The sequence below is a fragment of the Pinus tabuliformis genome, chromosome 6, assembly GCF_031772625.1.
Source record: "Pinus tabuliformis cultivar Carrire ecotype Pingquan chromosome 6, CPIR1, whole genome shotgun sequence".
In the NCBI taxonomy this organism is placed as follows: domain Eukaryota; kingdom Viridiplantae; phylum Streptophyta; class Pinopsida; order Pinales; family Pinaceae; genus Pinus; species Pinus tabuliformis.
Window position 1 is genome coordinate 794,234,476 of NC_142292.1, and position 19,479 is coordinate 794,253,954.

Below are 19,479 nucleotides of genomic sequence, written 5' to 3' on the forward strand. Positions count from 1 at the left end.
CTTTGAGTAGTGTAGTATTTCTTGTTTGTGTTGACTGTATTTCTTTAAACTCATATGCATCACAACACATTTTTTAAAATACATTTACTTTACAACACTTATATTTGAATCATGTCATCTTACAATTAAATGATCATCCATTCATATTATAACACTTATCACAATTGAATTTAAGTCAAAGCTCACTTACATTTAAAATTGTTTAATATTTTTTACACAAATACAAATTATACAATCTTCCACAATGCATTGAAACGCCCAAAGTATCTCTCTAATTAACAAGACCTTCATATTGGATTTTTTTTTTGGCCCTTTTCTATTTCATTGGTTTCTAAAGCTTTTTATATTATATTATTTTAGATATTTATATAATTAGATAAGAGTATACACATATAATTTAGCTTCTTATACATAGTGGGTTAAATTCTGAATACATATTTAGTTATTCGAATTTCTATATATATATATATGTTTGTGATTTTAAAAATGTTTATGTATTTATGTTGATATTTTGAATTCAAATTGTGTACCATATTTGTTTATTTATTTGAAATTGTCAAATCGTGTGTTTAGTTGAATTTGTATATTGTATGTTTATTTATTTCAACTTGTACTTTGTATGTTTATTTATCTGGAATTAGATACGTGTGTGTGTGCGGGCGTGTGCTTATTTATGAATATTTGTATTCTATGTGACTTGAAATTGTAATAGTGTGTTTGTTGTATTGAATTGTGATTGTAATTAATTTTCTAGCATAAATAGTGAGTAGCTTTTTACTTTGTATATTGTGTGTTTGCTTATTTAATGTTGCAATGGCATGCTTGAGTGTTTGTCTTTGTATGACTTGAAATTGTATGATGTGTCTTTCTTATTTGGAATTGTATATTATGTGTTTTTCTATTCGAATTTGTATTTTGTGTTTGATATTTAAAAATCTAAAATTTTATATTTGCTTATTTAAATTTGTATCCTAGGTGTTGTCTGAAATTGCATATACATGTGAGAATATGTTTTTTCAAATGTTTGTATGTGTAGGTGGCTTTGCAAATGTTTGTGAATGTATGTGTTTAAATTTTATATTCCATTGCATTTGAAATTGTATATTGTATCTTTGTTTATTTGAAATTAATTAAGTATGTTTACTATGTGTTTTGTCAATGAACTCTTGTGTTTGTTATGTTGATTTGTATTAGGCATGAATTTTATTATAAACTTGAACGTGTGTATTTTATATAGATTTAATTAAGCATTATCGTTTTATTTTATAATATTTTAATGTTTATTTATTATATCGAGTTTTAATTATAATGAGATTTGTATTTTTTCTTTTTCTTTTTTAACTGTATATAATTAAAATATATTTCTATCATTTTGAAAATGTATAAATTTAATTAAAAGCCAAAATATAAATACTAATCTTATTTAATAATTTTATTTTATTTTTAAATCATATTTTCAACAATATTATTATTATTATTATTATTATTATTATTACTATTATTATTTATTATTTTTTTCCTCGCATTCACCATTTTCCATCTAAATATTAATAAGTTAATTTGAATATTTAAACAAAACATAAATATTTTGATAACATAACATTTTAAGATAAAGAAACATAATTAGTAACTATATTTAATAAATATTACTACCACAACAATAATAATGTGATTAATGAACAATTTTATTATAATTTATTTTCATTAATGTTAATAAATTAATATGTTTTTAAACAGTATCCATTAATATCATTAATCATTTAACATATTAAATCAATATAAGAACTATAATTAATAAATATTACTACCACACCAATAATAATTTGATTGATACAAAATTTTATAAGAATTTATTTTCATTAATGTTAATAAGTTAGTATGTTTTTAAAAAATACCCATTAACATCATTAATCATTTAACATATTAAATCAATATAATTAAATCATCTCCACATGTTGATATGTAGAAGAGCCCATATACAATGAAAAGTTTTTGGGGCATATAAGTTTCCACCTTCACGTGGTTGACCCTGTTATTAGAGATTATTATCTCGATGAAAAGAGGAGCTTCTTTATTTTTTAATGAAAATTAACATAAAACATATTTAAAAATAAACATATTTAGCCATCTTAAAATAGAACATTTCAAACAAATGAACATGAATCAATCACTACATTATTCTATAAGAAAATATTAATTCAATCGAAACTTTTCATGAATAAATTGACCTATTAATATACTAAAGCCTTATAAAGTCTAAACCTTAAACCTGAAAACCTAAACCTTAAACCCTAAACACAAAGCATTTTACGACATTCTAAAAAGAGATTTGTAAGTGTTATTTAAGTGTTTATGAAAATAATTTACTAAAGTGTTATAAACCCTAAACCCTAAACCCTACACCCCAAACCGTAAATCCTAAACCCTAAACCCTAAAACCTAAGAATTTTATAACATTTTAAAAAGCATTTTGTAACTTTTATTTAAGTGTTTTATAAACCCTAAACCCTAAACTATAAACCCTAAACTCGTTGACCTAAACTAAAACCCCAAACCCTAAAACCTAAATCCTAAACCCCAAACTCTAAACCCTAAGCCCTAAATCTACTCTATCTCTACTTCTCTCTCTCCCTCTCTCTCCCTCTCCCACCCCCCTCTCTTGCTCTCTCCCCCTCCCTCTCGCACTCCCCACCCCCCTCTCTTTCCCCACATATCTATCTCTCTGCCCCTCTCCCTTCCCCTCTTTCCCACTCCCTCTCCCTATCCTCCTCTCTCCCCCTCATATCTCTCTATCTCCCTCTCTCTCTCTCTCTCACCCTCCCTTTGTCTCACACCCTCTCTCTCTCTCTCTCACCCTCCCTTTGTCTCACACCCTCTCTCTCTCTCTCTCCCCCTCCACCTCTCTTCTTTCTCCCTCCCTCTCTTTCCCTCTCCCCCTCTACTTCTCTCTTCCCCTAACCCACTCTCTCTCTCTCTCTCTCCCTCCTGTTATCTTCCTCCCACTCCTTCTCCCTCTGCACATTGCCCTCTCCTTCCCTTTCCTCCTCTGCATCCTCCTCCCTCTCCCCTTCGATCTCCTCTCTCTCTACCTATCCTACTCTCTTCCTCTCCCTCTCTCTGACCCTCTACCTCTTGCACTGTCTCTCCTCCTCTCCCTGTCTCTTTCTCTCTCCCTCTACCCCTCCCTCTCTCTCACTCTCTCCCCTTCATTCTCCCGCTCCCCCTCTTTGCACCCACATATCTCTCTTTCTTCCTCTCTTCCTCCCTCTCCCTCTCCTTATCCGCCCTACTGTCTCCCTCTCTCCCCTTCTCTCTCTCACCCCCTCTCTCTCGCTCTCCCTTCTCCTCTCTCTCTAGATCTCCCCCCCTCCCTCTATCTCTCTCTCTAACTCTCTTCCCCTCTCCCTCTCCCCCCCACTCTCTTCCTCTTCCTCTCCCTCCCACTCTCTCTCTCTCTCTCTCTCTCTCTCTCTCTCTCTCTCTCTCTCTCTCTCTCTCTCTCTCTCTCTCTCCGCCTCCTCTCTTACCCCCTCTACCTGTCTTCGCTCACCGCTCTTCCACTCTCTCTCTCTCCCCCGCCCCACACTCTCATTATCTCTCTCACTCTAATTATCACCATCATATCATCAAACAATCTAAAGCATGCCATTTAGCAAACAAAAACATCTTATCAATTAGAAATCAATAATCATCATATTATCTAAGAAAGCCAATCACTATATCATCTAACAAACAATAAAACAAATACATACATAAAAATATACACATTAAATGTGAAAATAAACATATACACATTAACCGTCCAAAAAATGTCAACATAGTATTATCTTTCAATGCAATCCTATTATCTAATTAGCAAAAGCATAACCATCATATCACATAAACAAACAAAAAATACTTTTATTTTAAAAATCACATAAAGTACACCAAGATATGCATATCATTACAAATAAAAAATAATTTCTATACATAAATATCGGTGTGATGTCATCTAACAAATATATCATATTATAAGAAATACAATATATGGGTACATTGAAAAAAAAAATTAAGCCTCTTTTCACATTTAAATATCAAACACATCCATTTCACATATCTTATAAAAATAAAACAATTCTACTCATGAATAAATTATTTTATATCATCCAATTTCCAAATATAAATAGTTACATATATATCCTTTTACATTATAAACAATCAGTCGAAAATTAAAAATTTCAGTTCACAAAAATACTCCTTTCATTATTATATAATTTCAAATCAATAAATAACTATACAAACACAAATATAACTAAACAATTCAAATATTATTTTATTGGGCAAGTAAAAAAAATGTTGGAGCAATAATCTTGCATGGATTTGGTGGCATTGGAAAGACTACCATTGTGGATGCTGGGTTTGCATACCTGTTTGATGCAAACAGAAAAGGATGTAGATTTTCTTTTGTTAAATTGTTTGACAATAGAGCATCAACTCCATATCTATATATATATATATATATATATATATATATATATATATATATATATATATATATATATATATATATATATATATATATTGAAATTGTCAAGGAGAAAGAGAGAAAAATAGCCATTAACATCATTAATCATTTAACATATTAAATCAATATAATTAAATCATCTCCACATGTTGATATGTAAAAGAGCCCATATACAATGAAAAGTTTTTGGGGCATATAAGTTTCCCCCTTCACGTGGTTGACCCTGTTAGTAGAGATTATAATATCGATGAAAAGAGGAGCTTCTTTATTTTTTAATGAAAATTAGCATAACACATATTTAAAAATAAACATATTTAGCCATTTTAAAATAGAACATTTCAAACAAATGAACATGAATCAATCACTACATTACTCTATAAGAAAATATTAATTCAATCGAATCTTTTCATGAATAAATTGACCTATTAATATACTAAAGTCTTATAAAGTCTAAACCTTAAACCTCAAAGCCCAAACCCTAAACACGAAGCATTTTACGACATTCTAAAAAGAGATTTATAAGTGTTATTTAAGTGTTTATTAAAATAATTTATTAAGTGTTATAAACCCTAAACTCTAAACCCTACAACCCAAACCGTAAATCCTAAACCCTAAACCCTAAGCATTTTATAACATTTTAAAAAGAATTTTGTAACTTTTATTTAATTGTTTTATAAACCCTAAACCCTAAACTCTTTGACCTAAACTAAAACCCCAAACCCTAAAACCTAAATTCTAAACCCCAAACCCTAAACCCTAAGCCTAAACCCTAAGCCCTAAATCCACTCTATCTCTACTTCTCTCTCTCCCTCTCTCTCCCTCTCCCACCCCCCTCTATTGCTCTCTCCCCCTCCCTCTCGCACTCCCCTCTCCCTCTCCCCCTCTCTTCCCCCACCTATCTCTCTCTCTGGCCCTCTCCCTTCCCCTCTTTCCCACTCCCTCTCCCTATCCTCCTCTCTCCCCCTGATCTCTCTCTCTCTCTCTCTCTCTCTCTCGCACCCTCCCTTTGTCTCACACCCTCTCTCTCCCTCTCCCCCTCCCCCTCTCTTCTTTCTCCCTCCTCTCTTTCCCTCTCCCCCTCTACTTCTCTCTCCCCCTAACTCTCTCTCTCTCTCTCTCTCTCTCTCTCTCTCTCTCTCTCCTGTTATCTCCCTCCCACTCCTTCTCCCTCTGCCCATTGCCCTCTCCTTCCCTTTCCTCCTCTGCCTCCTCCTCCCTCTCCCCTTCCCTCTCCCTCTCTCTCTCCCTATCCTACTCTCTTCCTCTCCCTCTCTCTGACCCTCTACCTCTTGCACTGTCTCTCCTCCTCTCCCTGTCTCTCTCTCTCAGCCTCTACCCCTCCCCCTCTCTCACTCTCTCCGCTTCATTCTCCCACTCCCCCTCTTTGCACCCACATATCTCTCTTTCTTCCTCTCTTCCTCCTTCTCCCTCTCCTTATCCTCCCTATTGTCTCCCTCTCTCCCCTTCTCTCTCTCACCCCCTCTCTCTCACTCTCCCTTCTCCTCTCTCTCTAAATCTCCCCCCCTCTCCCTCTATCTCTCTCTCTAACTCTCTTCCCCTCTCCCTCTCCCCCCACTCTCTTCCTCTCCCTCTCCCTCCCACTCTCTCCCTCTCCCTCTCTCCCTCTCTCTCTCTCTCTCTCTCTCTCTCTCTCTCTCTCTCTCTCTCTCCGCCTCCTCTCTTACCCCCTCTACCTCTCTTTTCTCACCGCTCTTTCGCTCTCTCTCTCTCTCTCCCGCGCCACACTCTCATTATCTCTCTCACTCTAATTATCACCATCATATCATCAAACAATCTAAAGCATGCCATTTAGCAAACAAAAACATCTTATCAATTAGAAATCAATAATCATCGTATTATCTAAGAAATCCAATCACTATATCATCTAACAAACAATAAAACAAATACATACATAAACATATGCACATTAAATGTGAAAATAAACATATACACATTAACGGTGAAAAAAATGTCAACATAGTATTATCTTTCAATGCAATCCTATTATCTAATTAGCAAAAGCATAACCATCATATCACATAAACAAACAAAAATTACTTTTATTTAAAAAAGCACATAAAGTACACAAAGTTATGCATATCATTACAAATAAAAAACAATGTCTATACATAAATATCAGTTTGATTTCATCTAACAAATATATCATATTATAAAAAATACAATTTATGGGTATATTGAAAGAAACTATTAAGCCTATTTTCACATTTAAATAATCAAACACATCCATTTCACATATCTTATAAAAATAAACCAATTCTACTCATGTATAACTTATTTTATACCATCCAATTTCCAAATATAAATAATTACATATATATCATTTTACATTATAAACAATGAGTCAAAAATTAAAAATTTCAGTTCACGAAAATACTCCTTTCATTATTATATAATTTCAAATCAATAAATAACTATACAAACACAAATATAACTAAACAATTCAAATATAAAAATGTTGGAGCAATAATCTTGCATGGATTTGGTGGCATGGGAAAGACTACCATTATGGATGCTGGGTTTGCATGCCTATTTGATGCAAACAGAAAAGGATGTAGATTTTCTTTTGTTAAATTGTTTGACAATAGAGCATCAACTCCATATATATATATATATATATATATATATATATATATATATATATATATATGAAATTGTCAAGGGGAAAGAGAGAAAAAACAATTAGGAGAGAAGTAGCACAGAACATAATGTTAATGCAGGTTGTTGTTGTCATTCTATTGAACCATTTTTCTTTCATTCTAGTATTGGTGTTTTTTTCTCACTGATAAGAAAGATGAAAATACAACAACAATACATAAATTCCTTATCATCACAACAATCACTATAATTTATAAATTATTTGAATAAATTGCGATACAAGAAAATAAAGAAAAGCATGGCAATCTAAATATTATTTTCATTAAAAAAAGTAGGCAAACACATTTATGATAAAATGGACATTGATTTTATAAGAGATAGATGAATCCACTGGATCAAAGAAATTTCTTCTCCAAAAAAACCCTCCCAATGGTATCCTCGACCATTGTTGGAATCTTCTGTCATGGAGATCAGATGAGATGGTCCAATAGCAAGACTGTTAGTCCCCGTTTCTCTCGAAGGGTCCACTGACGCAGAGGATTTGGGATTTAATTTTAAAAACAAAGAAAATCAGACCAAAAAACCATTGCATTTCAATTTTAAAAGAAGAAAATAAGTGCTAAAAAAGAAGACAGAATGAAGCTATGTCAATGAAATTAAGTGATTATCTGTAACCTATATTCAGAGTGATTGAATACAAAGAGTTGGAAAATAAATTTACCAGATCCAAGCCAAACGATATGATGGAGGATGCATCCCTCCGTTGGCTTTCAAATTCGACAGATTCAGAAAATTCAGATTGAGTGGAGGGAGTCCATCGAAATCCAAATCCAATCTGAAAGTCCTCTCCCATCTTCAATGTGACCCAGTTTACCACTCCCAGTGCCCACTGTGCAGATACCTCTGGCAGATGAGTTTACAACAACATGGACCGCAGGCTCTGAGGAATTGCTTGTCTAGAAAAATGCTTCCAACGGCCACGGTTGGCATCTTCTAAGATGGTCATCTCCCAGATCCAACGGTGAGACTGGCAGGAGGCAGAGGATCTATGACAGGCTAAGGGATTGCAAATGGAAGTTATGACTCTATGGAGACAACTGGGTTTTGTTGATTACTAGCTGCATAGCCATCTGCACATAACATTGTTGTGGAAGAGGCACAGTATTTTTCAATTTCCATCTCTCAGAACATAACTTTGGAGATTTCTTCATCTTTTGAAAGCCATTAGTACGGTTAACACCACCCAACACAATTTTCTTAAATATCCATTCCCAAAACCTTATGGACATTTATGCACCTTTTGAAAAGAATTAAGTAATCAATATGGTGTAACATCCCATACCCAATTTGCATCGCTGTTTTGACTTGATCCAGACTTTTTTTTATACTTCACCTTTTGCTCCAAGCTGCTTTTTAATGGTGAACTGCACCTGTCGAGAAAGAAATCAGGGTGAGAAATGGAACTCAACCCAAAGATTCATATGCATGAGAAGCCTAATCATTAAACACATTTCCCCGGAGTCAGAAGGTGGGACAAATTGCCCACATAGACATCGTTCCATACTCCTCCCAAAATATGCAGGTGGTGCCAATTGTTACTAACCCAGAGGTAAAATCATGTCCATGGAACCTGGATCCATGACAGGCTGAGGATCCTTTCTCTCGATCTCATTTCGATTTCTGTGGAATGACAGATCATCTATGCAGATGATATTATTAAAAAAATCCAAGAAAACAACTAGACACATAGAAAAAACACTTTAATTCACTTGACAGAAATCGAGCTATGTTAATGAAATTTCCAAAATTAAATCAATTTCTCTCTGATTCATTCAGGTCTACCAGAATCATTTACGCGTCATGGAGAGTCGAATGCCTCAGATAAGCTACAAGGGATTAACTCAAAGGTTGATAGTCGAGGGGTTTTGTGAGTGGTGGATTTGAGAAAATTGTTGAGGATCCAGATTCCAGGCCATTCTGTGTGATGGAGAGTAGAATGCCTCAGACAAGCTACAAGGGATTAACTCAAACGTTGACAGTCGAGAGGTATGGTACACAGACATTAATGGCTGCCATTTAGGAGTTTTTGTGAGTGGCGGATTTGAGAAAATTGTTGAGAATCCAGATTCCAAACCATAGTTCTAAGCTTTTTGTTCACATCTTCCTCTTCTATTTATCATCTGTATTCATTCCCATATAAATGCACCCCACAACAACATCATCTATTTCAAAACGACTTGAAAATTCCAAGCAATCACTCGTGTATGTCAAAAAGGTTGTGATCCGTTAAAGGAAGAGCTAATCATAGTTTACCGCAAAAAAGTGTGAGATGCTTTTCTTGAAATTTTCGTACAAATAGTTGGGTTTTCTTTTCTAGAAATGCTTTCCAAGAAATTCTCTACACAACCACGTCATCGGTGTAAATTTGGAATGTTCAGACTTGAATTTTAATTTTTGGTAAATAGTACTTTCTGTAATCTTTGCCCACGCCTTTTCTAGTCCACTGCTTTTGGCGATTAGCCATTCAATTAATATTACATGGTTAACTGGAGAAGCATTGATCATACAGAGACAGCGCGTTATATTTTTCTATATCTCGTTGTTATATTTTTCTATTTCTCTCTTAACGCATTCGATATAATTGACGTTTTTTTGGCTGCAGAATTCAATTAATACTACATGTTAACATCAGAAGCAGTAATTGTAGATAGACAAAGCTCGTTATATTTTTCTATTTCTCTCTTAATTCATTCAATATAATTGATCGTCTTTATTTAGCTTCAATATCATATAATCAAATTACTCTCTTTAAGTTTTATTAATTTTTCAATTGAAAATCGAAAGATTTTTTGATTGGAACTTATATTTTACACAAACAGATACTTTATGTAATATAGCTTAGTGTAAGTTCTTTTTGGTTCTGTTCTTTCTACTATCAACCATTAATATTTCTTCAAAGTTACAAGTGACCGAAAAGAGCTAGTTGTATTTTTCTATTTCTTCCATTTTTATGTATTCAATAATATATATATTGCATATTTTCATTTAGGTTTCAACGTATTTTTTATATGTCTTTATTTAGGTTTCAATAATAATACATTTACTCTTAAGTTTGATATGCATTTTTTAATTTGAAAATCACAAGTTTTTTATATCAAATTATATGTATACTCTTTCAAAAGTGATTGGTAACTCAAAGTTAAGATGAAGTCAAACTTAATTAGATCGATAAACATGTTTCTTCTAAAATAGAATAGGGATTCCAAAAATTTAATTTAATTATTAATTATTACTAGATTTATGGTAGTACCATTAAATATTCGATGACATTTTTAGTGGTATACGCAAATCAAGGACTCAGATTTATGTGCAAGGTAGTTATGCTCTTTTTGTCATTTTAATGAAATTGATTAATTAACAAAATATCATATGAGCAAGTTTCATATTTAATGAGTTATGGTTTTCTTGGCATGTGATATTCAGAAGCCATGACTTTGGCCCATGGTATTTAGCATTCCCTATTTATAGAGTAATAAACTCCATAATAAAGTTTATATAAATATTCATTGATAAAAATCTTCTTCTATGCTTTAAATAAATATATCATTAACCTATAATAATAATAATACTAATAATAATAAAATAGTTAATTTCATAATTTTTTAAATCTTACCAACGTGATATGTATTAACATTCACAAGTCATTTAACTAATATAATTGTGCTATTACCTAAATTTCTATTAAATGTGTTATTTTTTTTTAATATTGATAATTGAAATACATTTTAAATATTTTAAAGCTACATTAATACTAAAGGTTTTAAATATTTGAAAGTACATTTTATAGTGAATTACTACAGTGTTTACCACTTTTTGTTAATGATATGGAGAGAGATAATTTATCTTATTTTGGTTATTCGATTTGTGAAATTAAATTTTTTTTAGTATAGTCTTCTCAAATAACATGCACACTTTTCTTTGTACGGTTTAAAGTGTAGAAAGAATTTTGTGTTTTTTGCTTCTTAATTTGCCTTGCTATTTTTTGTTTGTAGTTTTTAGATATATTTTGTTAGTTTTTTTTAGTTTTTATACAATATTGAAAAACTAAAATTTTATCCTAGAAACGAGAAAGAAAATTCTTAATTTAGAGAATGTATTCCTGAATAATTTCTCTCCCTTGTTGTCTCAACAAGAGCTGCATACCTGGTATATCCTTTGGTTTTTTTTTAATCACTTCACCATCCAATTGCCATTGAGTTGAAGAGAATCTATTCCAATTTGTCACAATTACTTTTACTTACAACGTATGGTAATCATACATATCTTTTTGTGTTGTCATCACACTTAGTTGTTACCATATTTAGATGCATCCTTTCTTTTCTTCTTTTAGGTTCTTTTTTATTATTGACGGGTTTCCCTTAGCATTCTATGCTCCTTTTTCAAAACATGAACAAAATATGCTTTTCTTTGAAAAATAGAAGAAATGATTACATGCTTAGCCCTTCAAATGGGAAATTCAAAACTAATAAAAAAAGTCACCTTAGTATGTCTTACCTTATGGTATTTATTTTAATTTATAATTGTTTGAAATACAAACAAAACTAATCAAAAAACCCACCTTAGTATGCCTTACCATATGGTACTTATTTTGATTTGTAATTGTTTTTAATAGCCCAAAGAGTAGGAATTTACAGTAAAATATCCTTAACTTAGTTTTCGTGAAATTTTTTCAATACTAGAAATGGTTACATATTTAGCTCTTTGGCTATACATGATGGAAAATTCAAAAGTAACAAAAACATATATCTTGGTATGTCTTACTCGATGGTACCCATTTCAATTCTCATTGTGTTTGAAAGAGCCCCGAGGAGTACTAGTTTTTAGTAAAATATCTTTGAGTTAGTTTCTGCGAACTCAATATCTTTTGGAACTTTGTAGATTGTCACACCTTTTTTTTAGATTTACCTTCAAAGCCGGTGTTCGAAATGAAGTTTATATGTAGTTCTAGGGATAGAGAAGGAGAAGATATCTCTCTCTCCCCTCTCCCTCGTGATCCCCATCGCCCTCACTCTAGCTATCTCTCTCTCCCTCCCTCACCCACTCTCTCTCCCTCCCTCTCCACCTCTCCTATCTTTCTCCCCCTCTTCCTCCCCTCTCCCCAAACCTCTCTCCCTCTCACTCCCACTCTCCCTCCCCCTCTCTACTCTCTCATACTCCCTCCCTCCATATTGCCCTCTCTCTCTCTCTCTACCTCTCTCACTCCCTCTCCCTCCATCTCTCTCTCTCTCTCTCTCTCTCTTCTCCTTCTCTCTCTCTCCCCCCCTCTCCCTCTCTCTTTCCCCCTCTCTCCCTCTCCCCCTCTCCCTCTCTCCTCTCTCCCAAGCTCTCCCTTCCTCTCCCTCTCTCTCTACCACTCCCTATCCCCCTCTCATGCCATTTCTCCTTCCCCTTCCCACACCCTCTCCCTCTCTCCATATCCCTCCCCCTTTCCATACCACCACCACACTATCTCTCTCACACACACACACATACTCACACACACATCTCTCTCTCTCTCTCTCTCTCTCTCTCTCTCCCTACCCCTCCCCCTCCTCTTATTCCCTCTCTCTGTCTCTCTCCCTATCACTCTCACACTCCCCCTCTCTTGCTCACTTCCCCTTCCCATATCCCTCTCCAACTATCTCTCCCTTGCTCCCTCTCCATCTCTCTATCTCTCTCCCTCTCTCTCTCCCCCTCCTCTCCCTCCCACTCTCTCCCTCCCCCTCACTTACCCCACCTCTCTCTCTCTCTCTATCCCACTCCCTCCATCTCACCCCTCCCTCTATCTCCCCCTCTACCTCCCTCCCTCTCCCCCTCTCCCTCTAGCTCCTTCCCTCATACTCCCCCTCCCACCCGCTCTCTCTCTCTCTCCCTCTCCTCTTATTATCTCCTTCCCTCTCCCTCTCCCTCTCACTCTCCCCTTGCTATCTCCCTCTCTCACCCTCTCTATCTCTTTCTGCATCTCCTACCTTCTCCTAATCTAATTCCCCCTCTCCCTCCCCCTCCCCCTCCCTCTCTCTCTCTGTCTCCGTCACCCCCCTCTCCCATTCTGCTTCACCACCCCTCCCTCTCTTTGAATCTCTCTCTCTGTCTCCGTCACCCCCCTCTCCCATTCTGCTTCACCACCCCTCCCTCTCTTTGAATCTCTCTCTCGGTCTCTCGCTACCTCCGCCTCCCCACCTTCTCTCTCTCCCTCCCCCTCTCCCCCTCTCTCGCTCTCTCCCCCTCCCGCTCCAGCTCGCGCTCTCCCAATCCTACTTTTCCCTACCCCCTCTCTTCCCCCACCTATATCCCTATCTACTCCTCTCCCTCCCCCTCTCCCTATCATCCTTTCTCTCCCCCGTCTCTCTCTCCTACTCCTCCTCCTCTCTCTCTCTATCTCTCTCTCCCTCTATGCCTCTCTCTCTCTCCCCCTCTCCTCCTCTCTCTCTCTGCCTCTCCCTCTCCCCTTTCCCCTCTCCATCTCTCTTCCCCTCCTTCTCCCACTCCCCCTCTCCATCTCCCACTCGCTCCCCCCTCTTTCTCTCTCTCTCTCCTCCTCCCCCTCCCTCTCCCTCTCTCTCTCTCTCCTCCTCCCCCTCCCTCTCTGTCTCTCTCCCTCATCGCTCTCTCCCTACCCACCTCGCTCTCTCTCCCATCCCCCTCTACATCTAGCTCTCTCTGTCCCTGCCTCCCTCAACCTCTCTCTCTCTCTCTCTCTCTCCCCATCTCCCTCTTTCTCTCTCTCTCCCCCTCTCCAACCCCCTTTCGCTCTCTCTCTCCTCTCCCTCTCTCTCCCCCTCTCCCTCTACCTATCTCTTTCTTTCTCCCTCTCCCTCTCTCTCTCTCTCGATCTCCTCCTTCCCTCCTCTATCCTTATCTCCATCTATCTCCCTCCTCACCCTCCCTCCTCTCTCTCGCTCTCTCTCTTCCTCTCACTTCCTCTTCTTCTCCCTCTACCTCTCCCCCTCTCCCGTCGTCTCACCTTCCCCCACTCCCACCCTCTCCCCCTCTCCATCTCTCTCCACCTAACCCTTCCCGCCCACCCTCTCTCTCCCTCTCTCTCCCTCTCTCACTCTACCTCTCACTCCCTTCCTCACTCTCCCCCTCCTACCCCCACTCCCTTTGTCTCTCTCTCTCCCTCTCCTCCCTCCCTCCACTCTCCCATTATTTCCCCCACTATCCCTCTCCCCCTCCCCCTATCATACTCCCTCCTCCTCTCCCTCCCACTTTCCATCCTCATCCCCCTCTCCTCCCTCTCCCTCTCTCACCATATGCCTCTCCCCTCTCTCGCTCTCTTCACCCCACGCTATCCTCTTCGACTTTGTCTCCCGCTCTCTCTCTCCCCTCTACCTCTCCTTTTCCCTCTCCCTCTCCCTCTCTCTCTCCCTCTCTCCCCCTCCCGCTTGTGCTCCCCTCTCCCTCTCCCCCTCTCTTCTCCCACCTCTCTCTCTCCCTTCCCCTCTCCCTTCCCCTCTTACCCACTCCCTCTCCCTATCCTCCTCTCCCCCCCTCATATCTCTCTCTCTCTCTCTCTCTCTCTCTCTCTCTCGCCCCTGTTATCTGCCTCCCTCTCCCTCTCCCTCTGGCCATCACCCTCTCCTTCCCTTGCCTCCTCCTCCCTCTCCCTCTCTCTCCCTATCCCGCTATCTTCCTCTCTTGCTCCCCCTCTCCCTCTCGCACTCTCTCTCCTCCTCTCACTGTCTCTCTCTCGCTCCCTCTCACCCACCCTCTCCCTCGATCTCTCCCCTTCATGCTCCCACTCCCCCTCTCTGCACCAACATATCTCTCTATGTGCCTCTCCCTCTCCCTCTCCTTATCCTCCCCACTGTCTCCCTCTCCCCCCTTCTCTCTCTCTCCCCCCTCTCTCACTCTCCCTCCTCCTCTCTCTCTAGATCTGCATGCAATACCACATATAGATATTAGAGAAAAAGCGCATATTTTTAATAAAATATAATTTTTTTTATCAATTTCTTTTTTATATAAAAATAATAATCCTTTCTAAATTATATATTTAAAAAATGAAAACAAATTTTGCCTTTCTTCACACGTTTCCTAAAACATATGTAAAACAGTTATATCTGAACCATTTGCAAGAACAAACCTACAATATAACATATAAATATAAGAAAAAAAATGCGAGGCAGTTATTTCTGAGTCATTTGCATAAACAAACTTACAATATAGCATATAAATATAAGAAAAAAAATACACATAATAAAACACGCACGATAGGTTTCTCCACCGAATGTGTGGAAGTAAAAGTAAGAGAGATAAATATCATTTTATCTGGCTTTAACTATCTCCCGGAAAAGCCTCTACGAATGGTAGAGGGCCGCCGTTTCAAATCTACCCGGACTAGCTAACACTGGAGGAGGAAGATAAAGCTGCCGGACTTGATGGGGGCGTTGAATTGAATCCCAAAGAAAGCAAATGTAATGTAACTGATTCGGAGGATTGAAGCGAAAGAGGGCTAGGGCTATACAGAACAGAGAATTTCCAATTTGCGCGAAAGAGCTGAGTTTTAATGTAATGTAACTGATTCTGGAGGATTGAAGCGAAAGAGGGCTATATATAACGGAGAATTCCCAATTGACACGAAATTAATTTTAGAGTATTGAAGTGAAAGATGGCTATATATAACGGAGAATTCCAATTCAAGCGAAAGAGCTGAGTTGGATTTCGATTATTTTTAATTTAAAAGTTGAATAAACCAATGATAGATAAATAAAGAGCAACTCGTACGTATTGAAATTGATTTTAGAGGATTGGAGTGAAAGATGGCTATATATAACGGAGAATTCCAATTGACGCGAAAGAGCTGAGTTGATTTCGATTATTTTTAATTTAAAAGTTGAATAAACCAATGATAGATAAATAAAGAGCAACTCAGATAGTAGTACGTATTATTAATTTGAAAACCTATATTACATATATAACTGAGAATTGCGAGTTGACGCGAAAGAGCTGAGCATGATTGGATTATTATTAATTTAAAAGTTGAAGAAACCAGTGATGATCACTGATAAGAAAGAGTCAGAGCCTCTGCCTTAAATCCACCATGGAAGATGCACACGACCGCACAAGTATAATAGATATTATTAAGAAGGAAACAGAGGCCTAAATCCATGATCCATGGCTGATGCACACGGCACGAGGGAAATAGAAATTACTGAGGAGGAAATAAAAGCTTAAATCCATGGCTGATGCACACAGCAAAAGGGAAACAGAAATTACTAAGGAGGAAATGGAGGCTTAAATCCATGGCTGATGCACAAGGAATTACTAAGGAGGAAATGGAGGCTTAAATCCATGGCTGATGCACAAGGGTAATAGAAATTATTGTGGAGGAAAGAGAGGCTTAAATCCATGGCTGATGTAGAAGAATAAAATTATTGAGGAAGAAACAGAGGCTTAAATCCATGGTCGATGCACTATTGGTTAAACTAATTAGAAAAAAGAGGTTATAGAAGAAAACCACAAACTAAACTAATACACAAAACATTAAACCCAAATACAAAGCTGTGGGAAGTCATTAAAAACCTAGTCCCAATGGTGCTTGAATTCGTAAGGGATAAATTGGTTAAGCTAGAGCCAAAGACGTGTACACAGGGGGATTGGCGCAAGGAAGGAAATATTAAATGTAATAAAAATTATTGAGGAGGAGGAAGCAGAGCCTTAAATTCAATATAAAAATTGCTAAAGCACCATGTTTAAACAGGGCCATCTGTACATACCTGAAATTGGGATTCCATTTCATTTCTTTAGTGACTACGCTTTGCAATGTCAACTACTTCCTTCATTCATTTCCCTGCAACGTCAGCCCTTCCTTTAGCCCTTCCTTCATTCTAATAGCACCAAACAATTTACAAGGCAATGAAATGGAATCAAAGCAACTATCTCCATCCGCCAGAAAAGTAGGAGAGAGCTGGAAGCAGAGCTATCCCGAGGGAAAATAAATACAAAGTCCACATGCCAACTCGTCCTCTCTTAGACGGCCCGACGGGTTCAGTTGCCAAAACGAAGGACGACAGCCCAACGCCGCCAGTGCTAATTCCCGTCAATAAACGGAGAATCAAATAAACCCAGAAATTGAGCGAGAAGGCCGTCAAGAAACCGAGGATGGCGTTGCAAACCAAGCTCAGCACTCCTTCCCTCCCAGCGAAGAATCAGACAATTGCCCAAATATCCCTGCACCGGCATCAGTAAATAAACATCAAGATGCAATAACTGTAACCAACCAAATTCTTAACAATTAGTTGAAATTCTTAATGATCTAGCGGCAGCAAAGTGCATATAAAGCTTCTGAGGTAAAATTATCAAAATTACCGATCAAACAAGCGATGAAAAACACGGACTGCAGAACCCCAACTTTATATTTCTGATCACAAACGAGACCCATTCAGAAACCGTCGAAACTCCGCTCCCTCCGTCAATGGAACACACAGATCCCGTGGAACTGCAGGATTCGAACCCGTGCTTCATGGAAAGGAAATCGTCAAAGGGTTTCTCTATGTTGCGGTGCCAGTTGGGCTCATAGTCTGCAAAGATCATGACCATCGTCTGAAAGGCCTCGAGAGTCCATTGTAGAGCACAAAATGCTTGAGCTGCCATCGTCCGAATTCTCCCGTCCATTTTTGAATTGAGAGTTCATTATTTTTTGGTTCCTTTAAATTCCAATTCTGGCTTTTCTCCTTTTTGAAAAAGGATGGGTTGATGCTTTTTCTTTTTTAAAATTTCTATTCTTGTGCTCTCTATTTTTGAAAAAAGATGCCACGTAAATGTTTTTGTTTCCATTCTTGTGCTTTCTATTTTTGAAAAAAGATGCCACGTAAATGTTTTTGCTGCCAGGTTCATGCTTTTTCCGTTCACGTTGGGCCGATTTTGTTGTTGTGAGGTTCATTTTGTTGCCATGCTTTTTTCCAGGGAAATATCAAAGACACATCTTTTTCGCTTCAATTTATATTTTGTTTTTATTTATTTGAAGTTTATAATTCACTCTTCATTTAAATTTTTTGGGAGGTTTGTAGTAGGGTGTTGAAAGGCTTTAGAATCGAAGAGTTTGAAGGATATATTATGTTATTTGTTTTTTATTTTATTTAATACTTGTTATATGAAATTTATTGGATATTAATATTATTTTTTATTTACAATTGCAAAGCCATATGTATTTAGGGTAAGTGTCTTGACCAATTTCCAAAACCGATTTTAATAAGTTTTAAAAAGGGCAAGTGGAAAATTGTGTGCATGCGAATCTTTACAATGAGGAGTGTCCTCCTTGATATATAAGAATACAGGAAATAGTGTAGCCATATAAATGAAATGGCTAGCAAACTCAAATGAACATCAAAACACTCACCTCTCGATATATTTCACATAGCCAAGCCAAAAAAAAAATCATGAACATCTCAAAGCTCGTAATTAAATTTGTATTTAAAACTCATAATTAATTTGTGTCTTCCATAAAGTTTTTCTATTTATTACTGAAGTAGGATTCTTGTCCATTTTACTTTTCTAGGAAATAAACTTACTAAGATCTTTTAGAAACGTAACTGAATATTGTTTATCAACCCTAATGTAGTTGGATTTTAGATCTAACGACATATGAGGGACATATGAGGGGGTTGGGTGGATGGGAATTTTTTAAACCAATTTGTGTCAACTCAACCCTAATGTAGTTGGATTTGAGATCTAATAGCATATGAGGGGCTTGCGTGGATGGGAATCTTTTAAACCAATTTGTGTCAACAACAAGTCAGATATATATTTCTAGGAATTATTATTTAGTATTTGCATTTCTTCTATTCTTCCATTGTTATAGTTAGCCCAGTGAAAAAAAAAAATTTATGCTTAATTTGCTAACGAGATGTAGCACTGTAGAAGACTTGAGCAATTTTTAGCATGCGAGCTTTCCCTCTTTTGCATGGCTACTATTCTCAACGTCCCATTTTGATATGGCTTCTTGAAACTTATGTTTTTTTCATACCCACATTTTAATTTGATCTTAGGTATGTTCTTAATAATTTTATCAAAGTATGCATTTCACCATGAACATTACACGTGCTTAAATTAAAATCAGATTGAATTAAGTTTATTGCATGTTCCTATTTAATATTCATGCAAACTAGTTTGGTACTCAATGGTCGTTGTAGACATTGATGTTCAACCTTTAAACCCGGTATTCAAAATGCAGTTTATTTATAGTTCTAGGGATAAAGAAGGAAATGGCATCTCTTACTTTTCTCAATTTCTTCATTGCCACTATTGTGACTATATCACACCAATATATATATATATATATATATATATATATATATATATATATATATATATCATACCAT

At 36.8% G+C, this 19,479-nt stretch overlaps 1 pseudogene; it reads right to left on the minus strand.

Moving 5' to 3' along the window:
- The window catches only part of LOC149261184 (organic cation/carnitine transporter 4-like), a 30,347-nt pseudogene extending 12,574 nt beyond the window's left edge, over positions 1 to 17,773 (minus strand).
- Positions 17,774 to 19,479: the final 1,706 nt, after the last annotated feature.